Genomic DNA, 15,159 nt, shown 5'->3' with positions numbered 1-15,159 from the left:
GTCTCTGTGAGCTTCTCAGCGACATTCAGCCAGCCAGGTATCCTGCCTGCAGTAGATGGAATGTGGCAATGGAACGCTGGCTGCGCGTGTCATAATAGGCTCTGAGCCTTTATATACCTGTGCACAGCAGCAGCCACCTTCAGTCTGCTGCTGGACAGCCAGCAGCAGCAGCAGCAGGAGAGGTATGTAATCAGGAGCCCTCCTGCTAAGGGTAGACAGCTGCTCGTTCCACCCCACCCCCCGCCTTAATTGGTTCTCCTCCCTTCCAACGGTGTTGAGGCGGGTGGGAACAGCAGGGGGTGAAGGTGCTGTGTTTAAAGAGGTGGAGTTATGCAGATCTAAAACGCGTGGATTGCAGCAGCAGCAAGCCGAAAAGTGCAGGCATGTAAGGGATCTAGAGGTTGACAACATGTCTTCTTAACGGGAGTCCAGGAGCTCATCTCCACAAATGGACTTTTCAGGATCCTTGGGTGGCTCCGTAGTTTGAAACCAATTCTGGTTATCGCTTCTCGGCCTTTTGGCTAAGATCAAGTGTAGTATCTGTTCTTATCAGTTTAATATCTGATACGTCCCCTATCTGGGGACCATATATTAAATGGATTTTTAGAACAGGGAGATGGAAAAAGAGCTTGCTCTGTCCACTCCACGCATTGACCTGGTATTGCAGTATCTCCAGGACCGGTGCACCCCTTCTTTAATGCAGTTTCTAAAATCAGAAAGAATTGAATTCAATGTTTTTTGTTCATTTTGCTTGTTTGTCGGATTTTGGGATGGACTCTTTGGCTTTGCTTTTCTTCTCCTCATTGGATTTTTCATGTTCAAAGTTGCAGAAGCCAGATTACAAGCTCATTTTGGTTCAACTTCAGCAACTGTGCATTGCATTGCCATGTAATGTGATGCAATGCTATCTTTCTAGCTCTCCCTTTTTACTTCCTTTTGGATAAACAGACATATTAGGCAAGCATTTTGGAGCTTTCACCTAAATAACTACAGGTGGTGAGATAAGCTGCACAATATAATTGACCTTTCAGTATATTGTTGCACACACACCATCTATTTAGCAAATGCCCTTGTTATCAACAGCAGCCTTTTAAACTCACCTGAGCTAACAGGTATGTGCGCTGGTTACTCTGCTGCGCTTAAAATTTCTTTTTTGGTTTGCTACAATGCCTTTTCTGAAACGTTGTCTCCCTCTGCTGGAACACTGACTTCTTTCATTTAATGCCTGCAGACTATAAAAGAGAACCCAACCCAAAAAGTTTGGTTGATTAGTCTGTGGCATTCTGTTAAACTGTTGCTTATGGCGGTCTCTGTGAGCTTCTCAGCGACATTCAGCCAGCCAGGTATCCTGCCTGCAGTAGATGGAATGTGGCAATGGAACGCTGGCTGCGCGTGTCATAATAGGCTCTGAGCCTTTATATACCTGTGCACAGCAGCAGCCACCTTCAGTCTGCTGCTGGACAGCCAGCAGCAGCAGCAGCAGCAGGAGAGGTATGTAATCAGGAGCCCTCCTGCTAAGGGTAGACAGCTGCTCGTTCCACCCCACCCCCCACCTTAATTGGTTCTCCTCCCTTCCAATGGTGTTGAGGCGGGTGGGAACAGCAGGGGGTGAAGGTGCTGTGTTTAAAGAGGTGGAGTTATGCAGATCTAAAACGCGTGGATTGCAGCAGCAGCAAGCCGAAAAGTGCAGGCATGTAAGGGATCTAGAGGTTGACAACATGTCTTCTTAACGGGAGTCCAGGAGCTCATCTCCACAAATGGACTTTTCAGGATCCTTGGGTGGCTCCGTAGTTTGAAACCAATTCTGGTTATCGCTTCTCGGCCTTTTGGCTAAGATCAAGTGTAGTATCTGTTCTTATCAGTTTAATATCTGATACGTCCCCTATCTGGGGACCATATATTAAATGGATTTTTAGAACAGGGAGATGGAAAAAGAGCTTGCTCTGTCCACTCCACGCATTGACCTGGTATTGCAGTATCTCCAGGACCGGTGCACCCCTTCTTTAATGCAGTTTCTAAAATCAGAAAGAATTGAATTCAATGTTTTTTGTTCATTTTGCTTGTTTGTCGGATTTTGGGATGGACTCTTTGGCTTTGCTTTTCTTCTCCTCATTGGATTTTTCATGTTCAAAGTTGCAGAAGCCAGATTACAAGCTCATTTTGGTTCAACTTCAGCAACTGTGCATTGCATTGCCATGTAATGTGATGCAATGCTATCTTTCTAGCTCTCCCTTTTTACTTCCTTTTGGATAAACAGACATATTAGGCAAGCATTTTGGAGCTTTCACCTAAATAACTACAGGTGGTGAGATAAGCTGCACAATATAATTGACCTTTCAGTATATTGTTGCACACACACCATCTATTTAGCAAATGCCCTTGTTATCAACAGCAGCCTTTTAAACTCACCTGAGCTAACAGGTATGTGCGCTGGTTACTCTGCTGCGCTTAAAATTTCTTTTTTGGTTTGCTACAATGCCTTTTCTGAAACGTTGTCTCCCTCTGCTGGAACACTGACTTCTTTCATTTAATGCCTGCAGACTATAAAAGAGAACCCAACCCAAAAAGTTTGGTTGATTAGTCTGTGGCATTCTGTTAAACTGTTGCTTATGGCGGTCTCTGTGAGCTTCTCAGCGACATTCAGCCAGCCAGGTATCCTGCCTGCAGTAGATGGAATGTGGCAATGGAACGCTGGCTGCGCGTGTCATAATAGGCTCTGAGCCTTTATATACCTGTGCACAGCAGCAGCCACCTTCAGTCTGCTGCTGGACAGCCAGCAGCAGCAGCAGCAGGAGAGGTATGTAATCAGGAGCCCTCCTGCTAAGGGTAGACAGCTGCTCGTTCCACCCCACCCCCCGCCTTAATTGGTTCTCCTCCCTTCCAATGGTGTTGAGGCGGGTGGGAACAGCAGGGGGTGAAGGTGCTGTGTTTAAAGAGGTGGAGTTATGCAGATCTAAAACGCGTGGATTGCAGCAGCAGCAAGCCGAAAAGTGCAGGCATGTAAGGGATCTAGAGGTTGACAACATGTCTTCTTAACGGGAGTCCAGGAGCTCATCTCCACAAATGGACTTTTCAGGATCCTTGGGTGGCTCCGTAGTTTGAAACCAATTCTGGTTATCGCTTCTCGGCCTTTTGGCTAAGATCAAGTGTAGTATCTGTTCTTATCAGTTTAATATCTGATACGTCCCCTATCTGGGGACCATATATTAAATGGATTTTTAGAACAGGGAGATGGAAAAAGAGCTTGCTCTGTCCACTCCACGCATTGACCTGGTATTGCAGTATCTCCAGGACCGGTGCACCCCTTCTTTAATGCAGTTTCTAAAATCAGAAAGAATTGAATTCAATGTTTTTTGTTCATTTTGCTTGTTTGTCGGATTTTGGGATGGACTCTTTGGCTTTGCTTTTCTTCTCCTCATTGGATTTTTCATGTTCAAAGTTGCAGAAGCCAGATTACAAGCTCATTTTGGTTCAACTTCAGCAACTGTGCATTGCATTGCCATGTAATGTGATGCAATGCTATCTTTCTAGCTCTCCCTTTTTACTTCCTTTTGGATAAACAGACATATTAGGCAAGCATTTTGGAGCTTTCACCTAAATAACTACAGGTGGTGAGATAAGCTGCACAATATAATTGACCTTTCAGTATATTGTTGCACACACACCATCTATTTAGCAAATGCCCTTGTTATCAACAGCAGCCTTTTAAACTCACCTGAGCTAACAGGTATGTGCGCTGGTTACTCTGCTGCGCTTAAAATTTCTTTTTTGGTTTGCTACAATGCCTTTTCTGAAACGTTGTCTCCCTCTGCTGGAACACTGACTTCTTTCATTTAATGCCTGCAGACTATAAAAGAGAACCCAACCCAAAAAGTTTGGTTGATTAGTCTGTGGCATTCTGTTAAACTGTTGCTTATGGCGGTCTCTGTGAGCTTCTCAGCGACATTCAGCCAGCCAGGTATCCTGCCTGCAGTAGATGGAATGTGGCAATGGAACGCTGGCTGCGCGTGTCATAATAGGCTCTGAGCCTTTATATACCTGTGCACAGCAGCAGCCACCTTCAGTCTGCTGCTGGACAGCCAGCAGCAGCAGCAGCAGCAGGAGAGGTATGTAATCAGGAGCCCTCCTGCTAAGGGTAGACAGCTGCTCGTTCCACCCCACCCCCCGCCTTAATTGGTTCTCCTCCCTTCCAACGGTGTTGAGGCGGGTGGGAACAGCAGGGGGTGAAGGTGCTGTGTTTAAAGAGGTGGAGTTATGCAGATCTAAAACGCGTGGATTGCAGCAGCAGCAAGCCGAAAAGTGCAGGCATGTAAGGGATCTAGAGGTTGACAACATGTCTTCTTAACGGGAGTCCAGGAGCTCATCTCCACAAATGGACTTTTCAGGATCCTTGGGTGGCTCCGTAGTTTGAAACCAATTCTGGTTATCGCTTCTCGGCCTTTTGGCTAAGATCAAGTGTAGTATCTGTTCTTATCAGTTTAATATCTGATACGTCCCCTATCTGGGGACCATATATTAAATGGATTTTTAGAACAGGGAGATGGAAAAAGAGCTTGCTCTGTCCACTCCACGCATTGACCTGGTATTGCAGTATCTCCAGGACCGGTGCACCCCTTCTTTAATGCAGTTTCTAAAATCAGAAAGAATTGAATTCAATGTTTTTTGTTCATTTTGCTTGTTTGTCGGATTTTGGGATGGACTCTTTGGCTTTGCTTTTCTTCTCCTCATTGGATTTTTCATGTTCAAAGTTGCAGAAGCCAGATTACAAGCTCATTTTGGTTCAACTTCAGCAACTGTGCATTGCATTGCCATGTAATGTGATGCAATGCTATCTTTCTAGCTCTCCCTTTTTACTTCCTTTTGGATAAACAGACATATTAGGCAAGCATTTTGGAGCTTTCACCTAAATAACTACAGGTGGTGAGATAAGCTGCACAATATAATTGACCTTTCAGTATATTGTTGCACACACACCATCTATTTAGCAAATGCCCTTGTTATCAACAGCAGCCTTTTAAACTCACCTGAGCTAACAGGTATGTGCGCTGGTTACTCTGCTGCGCTTAAAATTTCTTTTTTGGTTTGCTACAATGCCTTTTCTGAAACGTTGTCTCCCTCTGCTGGAACACTGACTTCTTTCATTTAATGCCTGCAGACTATAAAAGAGAACCCAACCCAAAAAGTTTGGTTGATTAGTCTGTGGCATTCTGTTAAACTGTTGCTTATGGCGGTCTCTGTGAGCTTCTCAGCGACATTCAGCCAGCCAGGTATCCTGCCTGCAGTAGATGGAATGTGGCAATGGAACGCTGGCTGCGCGTGTCATAATAGGCTCTGAGCCTTTATATACCTGTGCACAGCAGCAGCCACCTTCAGTCTGCTGCTGGACAGCCAGCAGCAGCAGCAGCAGGAGAGGTATGTAATCAGGAGCCCTCCTGCTAAGGGTAGACAGCTGCTCGTTCCACCCCACCCCCCGCCTTAATTGGTTCTCCTCCCTTCCAACGGTGTTGAGGCGGGTGGGAACAGCAGGGGGTGAAGGTGCTGTGTTTAAAGAGGTGGAGTTATGCAGATCTAAAACGCGTGGATTGCAGCAGCAGCAAGCCGAAAAGTGCAGGCATGTAAGGGATCTAGAGGTTGACAACATGTCTTCTTAACGGGAGTCCAGGAGCTCATCTCCACAAATGGACTTTTCAGGATCCTTGGGTGGCTCCGTAGTTTGAAACCAATTCTGGTTATCGCTTCTCGGCCTTTTGGCTAAGATCAAGTGTAGTATCTGTTCTTATCAGTTTAATATCTGATACGTCCCCTATCTGGGGACCATATATTAAATGGATTTTTAGAACAGGGAGATGGAAAAAGAGCTTGCTCTGTCCACTCCACGCATTGACCTGGTATTGCAGTATCTCCAGGACCGGTGCACCCCTTCTTTAATGCAGTTTCTAAAATCAGAAAGAATTGAATTCAATGTTTTTTGTTCATTTTGCTTGTTTGTCGGATTTTGGGATGGACTCTTTGGCTTTGCTTTTCTTCTCCTCATTGGATTTTTCATGTTCAAAGTTGCAGAAGCCAGATTACAAGCTCATTTTGGTTCAACTTCAGCAACTGTGCATTGCATTGCCATGTAATGTGATGCAATGCTATCTTTCTAGCTCTCCCTTTTTACTTCCTTTTGGATAAACAGACATATTAGGCAAGCATTTTGGAGCTTTCACCTAAATAACTACAGGTGGTGAGATAAGCTGCACAATATAATTGACCTTTCAGTATATTGTTGCACACACACCATCTATTTAGCAAATGCCCTTGTTATCAACAGCAGCCTTTTAAACTCACCTGAGCTAACAGGTATGTGCGCTGGTTACTCTGCTGCGCTTAAAATTTCTTTTTTGGTTTGCTACAATGCCTTTTCTGAAACGTTGTCTCCCTCTGCTGGAACACTGACTTCTTTCATTTAATGCCTGCAGACTATAAAAGAGAACCCAACCCAAAAAGTTTGGTTGATTAGTCTGTGGCATTCTGTTAAACTGTTGCTTATGGCGGTCTCTGTGAGCTTCTCAGCGACATTCAGCCAGCCAGGTATCCTGCCTGCAGTAGATGGAATGTGGCAATGGAACGCTGGCTGCGCGTGTCATAATAGGCTCTGAGCCTTTATATACCTGTGCACAGCAGCAGCCACCTTCAGTCTGCTGCTGGACAGCCAGCAGCAGCGGCAGGAGAGGTATGTAATCAGGAGCCCTCCTGCTAAGGGTAGACAGCTGCTCGTTCCACCCCACCCCCCGCCTTAATTGGTTCTCCTCCCTTCCAACGGTGTTGAGGCGGGTGGGAACAGCAGGGGGTGAAGGTGCTGTGTTTAAAGAGGTGGAGTTATGCAGATCTAAAACGCGTGGATTGCAGCAGCAGCAAGCCGAAAAGTGCAGGCATGTAAGGGATCTAGAGGTTGACAACATGTCTTCTTAACGGGAGTCCAGGAGCTCATCTCCACAAATGGACTTTTCAGGATCCTTGGGTGGCTCCGTAGTTTGAAACCAATTCTGGTTATCGCTTCTCGGCCTTTTGGCTAAGATCAAGTGTAGTATCTGTTCTTATCAGTTTAATATCTGATACGTCCCCTATCTGGGGACCATATATTAAATGGATTTTTAGAACAGGGAGATGGAAAAAGAGCTTGCTCTGTCCACTCCACGCATTGACCTGGTATTGCAGTATCTCCAGGACCGGTGCACCCCTTCTTTAATGCAGTGTCTAAAATCAGAAAGAATTGAATTCAATGTTTTTTGTTCATTTTGCTTGTTTGTCGGATTTTGGGATGGACTCTTTGGCTTTGCTTTTCTTCTCCTCATTGGATTTTTCATGTTCAAAGTTGCAGAAGCCAGATTACAAGCTCATTTTGGTTCAACTTCAGCAACTGTGCATTGCATTGCCATGTAATGTGATGCAATGCTATCTTTCTAGCTCTCCCTTTTTACTTCCTTTTGGATAAACAGACATATTAGGCAAGCATTTTGGAGCTTTCACCTAAATAACTACAGGTGGTGAGATAAGCTGCACAATATAATTGACCTTTCAGTATATTGTTGCACACACACCATCTATTTAGCAAATGCCCTTGTTATCAACAGCAGCCTTTTAAACTCACCTGAGCTAACAGGTATTTGCGCTGGTTACTCTGCTGCGCTTAAAATTTCTTTTTTGGTTTGCTACAATGCCTTTTCTGAAACGTTGTCTCCCTCTGCTGGAACACTGACTTCTTTCATTTAATGCCTGCAGACTATAAAAGAGAACCCAACCCAAAAAGTTTGGTTGATTAGTCTGTGGCATTCTGTTAAACTGTTGCTTATGGCGGTCTCTGTGAGCTTCTCAGCGACATTCAGCCAGCCAGGTATCCTGCCTGCAGTAGATGGAATGTGGCAATGGAACGCTGGCTGCGCGTGTCATAATAGGCTCTGAGCCTTTATATACCTGTGCACAGCAGCAGCCACCTTCAGTCTGCTGCTGGACAGCCAGCAGCAGCAGCAGCAGGAGAGGTATGTAATCAGGAGCCCTCCTGCTAAGGGTAGACAGCTGCTCGTTCCACCCCACCCCCCGCCTTAATTGGTTCTCCTCCCTTCCAACGGTGTTGAGGCGGGTGGGAACAGCAGGGGGTGAAGGTGCTGTGTTTAAAGAGGTGGAGTTATGCAGATCTAAAACGCGTGGATTGCAGCAGCAGCAAGCCGAAAAGTGCAGGCATGTAAGGGATCTAGAGGTTGACAACATGTCTTCTTAACGGGAGTCCAGGAGCTCATCTCCACAAATGGACTTTTCAGGATCCTTGGGTGGCTCCGTAGTTTGAAACCAATTCTGGTTATCGCTTCTCGGCCTTTTGGCTAAGATCAAGTGTAGTATCTGTTCTTATCAGTTTAATATCTGATACGTCCCCTATCTGGGGACCATATATTAAATGGATTTTTAGAACAGGGAGATGGAAAAAGAGCTTGCTCTGTCCACTCCACGCATTGACCTGGTATTGCAGCATCTCCAGGACCGGTGCACCCCTTCTTTAATGCAGTTTCTAAAATCAGAAAGAATTGAATTCAATGTTTTTTGTTCATTTTGCTTGTTTGTCGGATTTTGGGATGGACTCTTTGGCTTTGCTTTTCTTCTCCTCATTGGATTTTTCATGTTCAAAGTTGCAGAAGCCAGATTACAAGCTCATTTTGGTTCAACTTCAGCAACTGTGCATTGCATTGCCATGTAATGTGATGCAATGCTATCTTTCTAGCTCTCCCTTTTTACTTCCTTTTGGATAAACAGACATATTAGGCAAGCATTTTGGAGCTTTCACCTAAATAACTACAGGTGGTGAGATAAGCTGCACAATATAATTGACCTTTCAGTATATTGTTGCACACACACCATCTATTTAGCAAATGCCCTTGTTATCAACAGCAGCCTTTTAAACTCACCTGAGCTAACAGGTATGTGCGCTGGTTACTCTGCTGCGCTTAAAATTTCTTTTTTGGTTTGCTACAATGCCTTTTCTGAAACGTTGTCTCCCTCTGCTGGAACACTGACTTCTTTCATTTAATGCCTGCAGACTATAAAAGAGAACCCAACCCAAAAAGTTTGGTTGATTAGTCTGTGGCATTCTGTTAAACTGTTGCTTATGGCGGTCTCTGTGAGCTTCTCAGCGACATTCAGCCAGCCAGGTATCCTGCCTGCAGTAGATGGAATGTGGCAATGGAACGCTGGCTGCGCGTGTCATAATAGGCTCTGAGCCTTTATATACCTGTGCACAGCAGCAGCCACCTTCAGTCTGCTGCTGGACAGCCAGCAGCAGCAGCAGCAGGAGAGGTATGTAATCAGGAGCCCTCCTGCTAAGGGTAGACAGCTGCTCGTTCCACCCCACCCCCCGCCTTAATTGGTTCTCCTCCCTTCCAACGGTGTTGAGGCGGGTGGGAACAGCAGGGGGTGAAGGTGCTGTGTTTAAAGAGGTGGAGTTATGCAGATCTAAAACGCGTGGATTGCAGCAGCAGCAAGCCGAAAAGTGCAGGCATGTAAGGGATCTAGAGGTTGACAACATGTCTTCTTAACGGGAGTCCAGGAGCTCATCTCCACAAATGGACTTTTCAGGATCCTTGGGTGGCTCCGTAGTTTGAAACCAATTCTGGTTATCGCTTCTCGGCCTTTTGGCTAAGATCAAGTGCAGTGATCTACCAGTTGCTGCCTTGGCCTTGGCTAGGAGGTGCCCAGGGTACCCGGCTCCTTGGCCTGGGGGGATCGCTTTGTCTAACGGCAGGGCTTCACCCTCCTGCTGCTATTGGGGAGTCGGATTAGTCCCTGGGCAACGAGAGGCGATCACCGTGTCACCACACATAGCTGTGGGGGGCAGTTCTTTTGGAGGAAGAAGATGGAGTTGCCGAGGAAGAGGAACTGTTTACGGTTCTATGTGAAGACGGAGTTGGAGGATTTTTCGTTGGAGGAGAATCAGATCTTGGATATTCTGTTCAAGTATGGGACGATCATTGAAGAGGACATTTTTTGTATGCAAGAAATCAAGTTTAAAAAGGTATTTGACGTAACACTGAAGTCTGAAGAAAAGTGTATTTGTCTTCTCAAGAATTGGGAAGGAAAAGAAATTGGCGTTAATGCTCTTTTTGCTGGAAGGCCGAAAAAGGTGGTTATCTGTATGGATGACCCCTTTGTAGAGATGGAGGAAGTGATGGAGTTTTTGAAGCCATGGAGTATTTTGGTAAAATTCCAGAAGGACTACTTAAATAAAGTGGGAGTCTGGAATGGGAAGAGAAGTTTCCTAGTTTGGGAAAATGGACAAAATGAACTAAGTTTAGGAAGGATTGTTATAAATGGTAAATGTGGATTCAGTTATGTGGAAAATGGTAAAAGAAGAATTGATAACGGGAAACCTGGATTTTGTTATGAGGAAGGTGGGAAAAAAGAGGAGAAAGGGAAAAAGATATTTGAAGAATCGTTTGAAGATTGTAAAGAGAAAGAAGACAAAGATATACAAGTAGTTGAAAATAAGAAGGAGTTTGTGGGAGAGAAGCAGGAGTTCTCAGGAGTTGGGGACTCTATGTTTTGCAGACTGGAGAGAGTACCTAGAAGTAAAGACGTTAAGGAAAAAAGGAAGGTGGATGATAAGGGAAAAGAGAAAGTAATGCAGGATTGTGTTGATACCAGTGCTGAAGGTGAAGAAGATGAAAAGATATTGCTGCAAGGTTTTGACTGGAAATTGTTGGACATGTCATGGAGGAAGAAGAAACGTGGAAGAAGAAAAATGTTGAGTTGATGTTTTTGTTGGAAGTTTTTTGTTGTTGACGTAAGGATATGTTATGTTATGTTTTATTTATTAATTATCATTAAATTTTCTTAAAAAAAACAAAAAGTTGAATTCGGATGATGAAGGCGTAGGCGACATTTTTTGGTTATCCATGCAAATGGAATTTAATTTATGTCGCGTCTTCTGACGCATTCAATTGAAAAAAAAAAAATCTGTTCTTATCAGTTTAATATCTGATACGTCCCCTATCTGGGGACCATATATTAAATGGATTTTTAGAACAGGGAGATGGAAAAAGAGCTTGCTCTGTCCACTCCACGCATTGACCTGGTATTGCAGTATCTCCAGGACCGGTGCACCCCTTCTTTAATGCAGTTTCTAAAATCAGAAAGAATTGAATTCAATGTTTTTTGTTCATTTTGCTTGTTTGTCGGATTTTGGGATGGACTCTTTGGCTTTGCTTTTCTTCTCCTCATTGGATTTTTCATGTTCAAAGTTGCAGAAGCCAGATTACAAGCTCATTTTGGTTCAACTTCAGCAACTGTGCATTGCATTGCCATGTAATGTGATGCAATGCTATCTTTCTAGCTCTCCCTTTTTACTTCCTTTTGGATAAACAGACATATTAGGCAAGCATTTTGGAGCTTTCACCTAAATAACTACAGGTGGTGAGATAAGCTGCACAATATAATTGACCTTTCAGTATATTGTTGCACACACACCATCTATTTAGCAAATGCCCTTGTTATCAACAGCAGCCTTTTAAACTCACCTGAGCTAACAGGTATGTGCGCTGGTTACTCTGCTGCGCTTAAAATTTCTTTTTTGGTTTGCTACAATGCCTTTTCTGAAACGTTGTCTCCCTCTGCTGGAACACTGACTTCTTTCATTTAATGCCTGCAGACTATAAAAGAGAACCCAACCCAAAAAGTTTGGTTGATTAGTCTGTGGCATTCTGTTAAACTGTTGCTTATGGCGGTCTCTGTGAGCTTCTCAGCGACATTCAGCCAGCCAGGTATCCTGCCTGCAGTAGATGGAATGTGGCAATGGAACGCTGGCTGCGCGTGTCATAATAGGCTCTGAGCCTTTATATACCTGTGCACAGCAGCAGCCACCTTCAGTCTGCTGCTGGACAGCCAGCAGCAGCAGCAGCAGGAGAGGTATGTAATCAGGAGCCCTCCTGCTAAGGGTAGACAGCTGCTTGTTCCACCCCACCCCCCGCCTTAATTGGTTCTCCTCCCTTCCAACGGTGTTGAGGCGGGTGGGAACAGCAGGGGGTGAAGGTGCTGTGTTTAAAGAGGTGGAGTTATGCAGATCTAAAACGCGTGGATTGCAGCAGCAGCAAGCTGAAAAGTGCAGGCATGTAAGGGATCTAGAGGTTGACAACATGTCTTCTTAACGGGAGTCCAGGAGCTCATCTCCACAAATGGACTTTTCAGGATCCTTGGGTGGCTCCGTAGTTTGAAACCAATTCTGGTTATCGCTTCTCGGCCTTTTGGCTAAGATCAAGTGTAGTATCTGTCCTTATCAGTTTAATATCTGATACGTCCCCTATCTGGGGACCATATATTAAATGGATTTTTAGAACAGGGAGATGGAAAAAGAGCTTGCTCTGTCCACTCCACGCATTGACCTGGTATTGCAGTATCTCCAGGACCGGTGCACCCCTTCTTTAATGCAGTTTCTAAAATCAGAAAGAATTGAATTCAATGTTTTTTGTTCATTTTGCTTGTTTGTCGGATTTTGGGATGGACTCTTTGGCTTTGCTTTTCTTCTCCTCATTGGATTTTTCATGTTCAAAGTTGCAGAAGCCAGATTACAAGCTCATTTTGGTTCAACTTCAGCAACTGTGCATTGCATTGCCATGTAATGTGATGCAATGCTATCTTTCTAGCTCTCCCTTTTTACTTCCTTTTGGATAAACAGACATATTAGGCAAGCATTTTGGAGCTTTCACCTAAATAACTACAGGTGGTGAGATAAGCTGCACAATATAATTGACCTTTCAGTATATTGTTGCACACACACCATCTATTTAGCAAATGCCCTTGTTATCAACAGCAGCCTTTTAAACTCACCTGAGCTAACAGGTATGTGCGCTGGTTACTCTGCTGCGCTTAAAATTTCTTTTTTGGTTTGCTACAATGCCTTTTCTGAAACGTTGTCTCCCTCTGCTGGAACACTGACTTCTTTCATTTAATGCCTGCAGACTATAAAAGAGAACCCAACCCAAAAAGTTTGGTTGATTAGTCTGTGGCATTCTGTTAAACTGTTGCTTATGGCGGTCTCTGTGAGCTTCTCAGCGACATTCAGCCAGCCAGGTATCCTGCCTGCAGTAGATGGAATGTGGCAATGGAACGCTGGCTGCGCGTGTCATAATAGGCTCTGAGCCTTTATATACCTGTGCACAGCAGCAGCCACCTTCAGTCTGCTGCTGGACAGCCAGCAGCAGCAGCAGCAGGAGAGGTATGTAATCAGGAGCCCTCCTGCTAAGGGTAGACAGCTGCTCGTTCCACCCCACCCCCCGCCTTAATTGGTTCTCCTCCCTTCCAACGGTGTTGAGGCGGGTGGGAACAGCAGGGGGTGAAGGTGCTGTGTTTAAAGAGGTGGAGTTATGCAGATCTAAAACGCGTGGATTGCAGCAGCAGCAAGCCGAAAAGTGCAGGCATGTAAGGGATCTAGAGGTTGACAACATGTCTTCTTAACGGGAGTCCAGGAGCTCATCTCCACAAATGGACTTTTCAGGATCCTTGGGTGGCTCCGTAGTTTGAAACCAATTCTGGTTATCGCTTCTCGGCCTTTTGGCTAAGATCAAGTGTAGTATCTGTTCTTATCAGTTTAATATCTGATACGTCCCCTATCTGGGGACCATATATTAAATGGATTTTTAGAACAGGGAGATGGAAAAAGAGCTTGCTCTGTCCACTCCACGCATTGACCTGGTATTGCAGTATCTCCAGGACCGGTGCACCCCTTCTTTAATGCAGTTTCTAAAATCAGAAAGAATTGAATTCAATGTTTTTTGTTCATTTTGCTTGTTTGTCGGATTTTGGGATGGACTCTTTGGCTTTGCTTTTCTTCTCCTCATTGGATTTTTCATGTTCAAAGTTGCAGAAGCCAGATTACAAGCTCATTTTGGTTCAACTTCAGCAACTGTGCATTGCATTGCCATGTAATGTGATGCAATGCTATCTTTCTAGCTCTCCCTTTTTACTTCCTTTTGGATAAACAGACATATTAGGCAAGCATTTTGGAGCTTTCACCTAAATAACTACAGGTGGTGAGATAAGCTGCACAATATAATTGACCTTTCAGTATATTGTTGCACACACACCATCTATTTAGCAAATGCCCTTGTTATCAACAGCAGCCTTTTAAACTCACCTGAGCTAACAGGTATGTGCGCTGGTTACTCTGCTGCGCTTAAAATTTCTTTTTTGGTTTGCTACAATGCCTTTTCTGAAACGTTGTCTCCCTCTGCTGGAACACTGACTTCTTTCATTTAATGCCTGCAGACTATAAAAGAGAACCCAACCCAAAAAGTTTGGTTGATTAGTCTGTGGCATTCTGTTAAACTGTTGCTTATGGCGGTCTCTGTGAGCTTCTCAGCGACATTCAGCCAGCCAGGTATCCTGCCTGCAGTAGATGGAATGTGGCAATGGAACGCTGGCTGCGCGTGTCATAATAGGCTCTGAGCCTTTATATACCTGTGCACAGCAGCAGCCACCTTCAGTCTGCTGCTGGACAGCCAGCAGTAGCAGCAGCAGGAGAGGTATGTAATCAGGAGCCCTCCTGCTAAGGGTAGACAGCTGCTCATTCCACCCCACCCCCCGCCTTAATTGGTTCTCCTCCCTTCCAACGGTGTTGAGGCGGGTGGGAACAGCAGGGGGTGAAGGTGCTGTGTTTAAAGAGGTGGAGTTATGCAGATCTCAAACGCGTGGATTGCAGCAGCAGCAAGCCGAAAAGTGCAGGCATGTAAGGGATCTAGAGGTTGACAACATGTCTTCTTAACGGGAGTCCAGGAGCTCATCTCCACAAATGGACTTTTCAGGATCCTTGGGTGGCTCCGTAGTTTGAAACCAATTCTGGTTATCGCTCCTCAGCCTTTTGGCTAAGATCAAGTGTAGTATCTGTTCTTATCAGTTTAATATCTGATACGTCCCCTATCTGGGGACCATATATTAAATGGATTTTTAGAACAGGGAGATGGAAAAAGAGCTTGCTCTGTCCACTCCACGCATTGACCTGGTATTGCAGTATCTCCAGGACCGGTGCACCCCTTCTTTAATGCAGTTTCTAAAATCAGAAAGAATTGAATTCAATGTTTTTTGTTCATTTTGCTTGTTTGTCGGATTTTGGGATGGACTCTTTGGCTTTGCTTTTCTTCT

At 44.8% G+C, this 15,159-nt stretch overlaps 11 non-coding genes across 11 annotated transcripts; all 11 read left to right on the top strand.

The window, feature by feature from the left end:
- The first annotated feature begins 501 nt into the window (after window positions 1-501).
- Window positions 502-692, top strand: LOC141203459 (U2 spliceosomal RNA). The gene has a single exon (XR_012274502.1). It is a non-coding gene; the product is annotated as a U2 spliceosomal RNA (small nuclear RNA).
- A 1,118-nt stretch (window positions 693-1,810) lies between these two features.
- On the top strand, window positions 1,811-2,001 carry LOC141203458 (U2 spliceosomal RNA). The gene has a single exon (XR_012274501.1). It is a non-coding gene; the product is annotated as a U2 spliceosomal RNA (small nuclear RNA).
- Window positions 2,002-3,116: 1,115 nt separating this feature from the next.
- LOC141203457 (U2 spliceosomal RNA) lies at window positions 3,117-3,307 on the top strand. The gene has a single exon (XR_012274500.1). It is a non-coding gene; the product is annotated as a U2 spliceosomal RNA (small nuclear RNA).
- A 1,118-nt stretch (window positions 3,308-4,425) lies between these two features.
- On the top strand, window positions 4,426-4,616 carry LOC141203456 (U2 spliceosomal RNA). Its single transcript, XR_012274499.1, has one exon. It is a non-coding gene; the product is annotated as a U2 spliceosomal RNA (small nuclear RNA).
- Window positions 4,617-5,731: 1,115 nt separating this feature from the next.
- LOC141203455 (U2 spliceosomal RNA) lies at window positions 5,732-5,922 on the top strand. The gene has a single exon (XR_012274498.1). It is a non-coding gene; the product is annotated as a U2 spliceosomal RNA (small nuclear RNA).
- Window positions 5,923-7,034: 1,112 nt separating this feature from the next.
- LOC141203452 (U2 spliceosomal RNA) lies at window positions 7,035-7,225 on the top strand. The gene has a single exon (XR_012274496.1). It is a non-coding gene; the product is annotated as a U2 spliceosomal RNA (small nuclear RNA).
- A 1,115-nt stretch (window positions 7,226-8,340) lies between these two features.
- LOC141203788 (U2 spliceosomal RNA) lies at window positions 8,341-8,531 on the top strand. The gene has a single exon (XR_012274814.1). It is a non-coding gene; the product is annotated as a U2 spliceosomal RNA (small nuclear RNA).
- Window positions 8,532-10,942: 2,411 nt separating this feature from the next.
- Window positions 10,943-11,135, top strand: LOC141203217 (U2 spliceosomal RNA). Its single transcript, XR_012274346.1, has one exon. It is a non-coding gene; the product is annotated as a U2 spliceosomal RNA (small nuclear RNA).
- Window positions 11,136-12,250: 1,115 nt separating this feature from the next.
- Window positions 12,251-12,441, top strand: LOC141203838 (U2 spliceosomal RNA). The gene has a single exon (XR_012274862.1). It is a non-coding gene; the product is annotated as a U2 spliceosomal RNA (small nuclear RNA).
- A 1,115-nt stretch (window positions 12,442-13,556) lies between these two features.
- On the top strand, window positions 13,557-13,747 carry LOC141203451 (U2 spliceosomal RNA). The gene has a single exon (XR_012274495.1). It is a non-coding gene; the product is annotated as a U2 spliceosomal RNA (small nuclear RNA).
- Window positions 13,748-14,862: 1,115 nt separating this feature from the next.
- On the top strand, window positions 14,863-15,053 carry LOC141203867 (U2 spliceosomal RNA). Its single transcript, XR_012274890.1, has one exon. It is a non-coding gene; the product is annotated as a U2 spliceosomal RNA (small nuclear RNA).
- The last annotated feature ends 106 nt before the right edge of the window (window positions 15,054-15,159 follow it).

Source organism: Phyllobates terribilis, unplaced genomic scaffold, assembly GCF_046119375.1.
Source record: "Phyllobates terribilis strain yellow unplaced genomic scaffold, ASM4611937v1 Scaffold_124__1_contigs__length_5142088, whole genome shotgun sequence".
NCBI classification, from domain to species: Eukaryota; Metazoa; Chordata; class Amphibia; order Anura; family Dendrobatidae; genus Phyllobates; species Phyllobates terribilis.
Note: the sequence above shows the minus strand (reverse complement) of the source record. Positions and strands in the feature narration are given on the sequence as shown.